The 4,162-nt window shown below is 46.5% G+C and overlaps 1 pseudogene; it reads left to right on the forward strand.

Moving 5' to 3' along the window:
* The first annotated feature begins 223 nt into the window (after positions 1–223).
* On the forward strand, positions 224–2,020 carry LOC138480583 (N-alpha-acetyltransferase 40 pseudogene; annotated as a pseudogene).
* Positions 2,021–4,162: the final 2,142 nt, after the last annotated feature.

Below are 4,162 nucleotides of genomic sequence, written 5' to 3' on the forward strand. Positions count from 1 at the left end.
AGACAAAGAGAGAGTGTAGCTCTCAAATGTAACAGAGACAAACTGCAATAAAGAAACAAAAAGTACACCTTTTATTAAAATGCTTGTCAAAGTGAACAATAAAACAATCAGTCCATTAATAATACCATGGGCTACCCCATTGCACTCTGTAAGTGCCAGGCGTGTGCCACTACCCCACTCTGCTCCCCCTGCATGTGAAGTGTTTTTACCTGCCAACACCACTATGGGGAGAAAGTTTAGCTAAGCCAAGGAGAAAAAGCACAAAAGACAAATGGAGCCAGCTGCAATGGATGCAATCTGTGCCAAAGTTGAAGCCGCCAATAAGCTTGGAGACCGTTTACAGGCCTTCCCTGCCTTCAAGAAATACAACTAAAATTGATTAAATGTATCCATTGAGTGCAAGAAAATGTCTGGACTCGATCCAGCAACCATTGACTTGGCTTATGAACTCCCTAAAACCAACATGCAGACTTTATTTGAGCAGAGCGAGTGTTGCTGGAAGGACCGAGAAAAGCGAGACGATATGGCAGACGGTCAGGCCTGGTACCTTGTGGCATGTGTAAGAGAGGAAAGGTCTTTTTGACCCCCCTCCCCTTCATTCTTGTCCCCACATGCACACTATGCTCGTTCTGCAGCTGACCATGCTCCACTGGCCAAGGTTCTGGACAGCCTCTGGGCGACACATACACATGCAACACCTGTAAGAGAATCGATTCCCGACCCCATTTTGTATGATCACCGACTCCATTTTGTATTAGTTCTAGTAGGCCACGCAGAAGCACCAGCCTGCAGGCCTGCACTACTCCCCCTGGGTCTGCTCACAGTGAGCCAACCACACCCCCCTCCTCTTTCCGTGTGCCGCTGCTGCTGCAAGCTCGTTCTCACGGATGTCTGAGTGTAGAATGAAACATTTAGAACGTTGTATCTTTTGTCTTCCCTTTTGCATAACTGCCCTGTGAGTGAACTGGGCCACAGCGCCGGCCTGGAAAAAACCGTCCATCTCCATAACTCTGAATGAGCACCAGCAGACCCCCAGGGTCAGAGACACAGCCCCCAGCCCCTTAACCCTAAGTTCTGTTTGATGTGCCAGTTGTGCGCCCCTCGGCCCAGTACCACCCAAGCTCATCCATAACGCTTACATTCCAAGTGAAAATATGTTCTCTTTTGTACTAACATTCTATTAAGCTGTCCCTGAGTAGATCTAACGAAGGAATTGATGCAGATAGCCCTAGAATGTAACCCCAAGATAAAACACCTGATTCATGAAGTAACCCTTTTAAGTGTATATAATTGACAAGTGTGAGATATATTAAACAAATAAGTAAAATGCCAATAAATGTCAGAGTATGTGTGGCCAAAAGGGCATTGTTAAGTAGTGTAAATTGTAACAGCTCGGACATCATCTGACCCTGTGCTCCACCCTGAAGAGCCCAACTGACCCGTGCACCCCGCGCTGGCACCACGTGGACTTCCTCCTATCCCAGAGTACCGAGTTTAAAGAATACATACTATCCAGTCCTCACCTTCCAAACCCCACAACTTATATGCCCCCTATATCCCTACATCATTGATGACGTGATTTTGTAATAAATATGAATGTTTATCTATTGTTTGCCAGAATGCTCTCTGAGTATGCAGAGTCCTCTGTATGCCCTACATTTTGGATAAACTTATCTGTTAACTTCACACCACCTTGGTCTTGGTCTCATTCCCTACAGGGGTGTGTCCGTTATTGACTCTCGTTGGGAGTTTGTATTGTATTTTGGGCCACTGCTCACTTTCTCATGGAAGGACGGCTCTGTGCATGTGGCGTTCATCCACTTCAGTTCGATCTGGAGTGTGGTGAGAAAGTATTATACTGCTATGGGGTACAGTTGGAAAGCAATGTGCGGAGGAAAGTCTGGGAAAATTCCTTATACAGATTCTTCAGTTGATGGAAAACAGCACCCAAATTAAGAATGTTATGCTTACTGTATTCAAGCACAATCACATGGCCTACCAGTCCTTCAGAGATCAATGAGAGCTCCCTGAACATGACTTGCTGTTATTGTAGGGATGAATGCATGGTAGTGGTGGCGTAGACAGATCTAAAGGTTTATTAAACTGCTTACACACAATGAGGGAATGAGGCCCTGCAGTAAAACAGCAAGTTGTCTAGAGGGAAAGGCAGCAGTTCATTCACTGCTGCATCAATGTCTACAACTGAAGAAGTCCAAAGTTATCGTTTGTGAAATGATGGCAGGTGCCCGCCTGCCACAGGAGGAGGGCCAGGGAGAGGCCTCCTTGTCTCCAAGTAGCTTCTATCGCTCATTTGCTGCTCGTGCATGCACACTGGGTCCTGTCTTGCAAGGTCACAGTGGCTGTCGTGATCCTGCGAGGCTGGTCCCCACAGGACTCTACGCAGCCAATCATATTGGAGTTGTGAATTCTGCTTCTCTTGCTCCTTCTTGGACCTTTGGCGACATGACTCTCTTGCTATGCTGCTCTCCTTCTCCTTGTGTGGTATCTCTGTTGCCAATCTCTTCCTGATTCTCCTGTAAACTGTTGTCTGCCTCTACTGTCTCTTGCTCTCTGTAAGGTTCTTGATCATCTTCTGTTTGATCCTCTCCAGATTGTTCTCTCCTTTTGGGTGTGCGCCTCTTGACCACAGTGTCCCTCTCTAGATTTTAACCTTTTTCCATCTCGGGTGTAGATGTGATTTGTTCCCTTTCTTGCCACCTCTATGGGTTGACTGTACTTGGATCATATTGCTTGATCTTTATTTGGCAGTCTTATTTTCACTATGTCCCCTTCTTCGATTTCCGTTCCTAGGGTTTCCCTTTGAGTGTTGTTCTGCGCTTTCATTCGGTCTTTGTTCTTTTGTATTCTTCAGACCACATCCGTCATGTTTACAGCATCATCCTGCCTCACTCTGGATAGCCACAGGGGTACCAAGGTGGAAGCAGATCACCTCCCCCTCAGCAGTTGGAAAGACAATACATTGGTGATCGCGTTCGGGGTCAAGTGGTGAGACGCTATCACCTCCTTTGCTGTCTTGTAGGGATCCATCCCTGAAGCTGCAGTAGGGCTCCTTTTATAAACCCATTGGTCCTTTCCACTAGTCCATTTGCCTGTGGGTGATAGAGGCTGGCACTGATTTGCCTGATGTTGTGCTTTCGTAGAAACTCTTCCATTTCTCTCGACATTAGCTGAACACCAGTGTCTTTTACTATTGCACTCAAAACTTCAATAACTGTGGTTGTGGTGATGTTGGGTACAAATTCTGCCTCACCCATTTCAACAGATACTCTACTATGACTACCGAATACCTGTGGTCAGGCTCCATGGTATCCAACGGACTGATATGTCCAGGCCTAACTTGTGCCATACACCCATTGGAATCCCGTTGGGGATCATGGGGGCCTGCCACACTTTGAGCCATTTGTCACTGTTCATGCACTCATGGCACCTTACGATCATTACTTTGATCTCCTGATCCATGCACAGCCACCAGTATGTCTCTCGCACTCTTCGCTTGTCATGTTGCTGCCCAGATGTTCTGAGTGTGCTCTGCACAAAATTAATTTTCGGATTCCTGCCCGCCGTATTAATTTATCCCCTCTCATTACCAATCTGTTAGCTTTGAAAATATCTTCATTTACTTTCCTGTATGTTCTCAATCCTTCGGGAAAGGCTCTTTCACTGGGCCACCCATTCCGGGCCCACATGACCACTTTCCTCAAGGACACATCCTTTTCTAGTTCCTCATTCCAGTGATTCTCACTCTTTCCAGGAATTCCCAGCTCCTTAGGTCACCCACAGATGTCCTGGAGAAATGTGGTGGAAGCATTCACCTGCTATGTCAACCGCAACATGCAGTCAGTACACCTGCGCATTTTTCCACCATGCTATATACATGATTTCGTAGGTGTATTCTTGCAGTTTGGCTGCCTTCGGCAACAGTCTCGGTGTTGCAGTCTTTGTGCCTCCTGGGCTTAGCATGTGGAATAGAGGTTTGTGGTCTTAGATCAAATGAAATTTCGTGCCCCATATGTACGTTCTGAAATACTCCATGGTCCAGACGCAGGTGAGCATCTCCTTTTCTACCAAGGAATAATTATTTTCCGGCTCAGAGAGTGCTTTGGATGGGTTACCAGACATTTGGTCGAAAAAAATTGGTCGA

The sequence above is a fragment of the Ambystoma mexicanum genome, chromosome 5p, assembly GCF_040938575.1.
Source record: "Ambystoma mexicanum isolate Mex_15411 chromosome 5p, UKY_AmexF1_1, whole genome shotgun sequence".
NCBI classification, from domain to species: Eukaryota; Metazoa; Chordata; class Amphibia; order Caudata; family Ambystomatidae; genus Ambystoma; species Ambystoma mexicanum.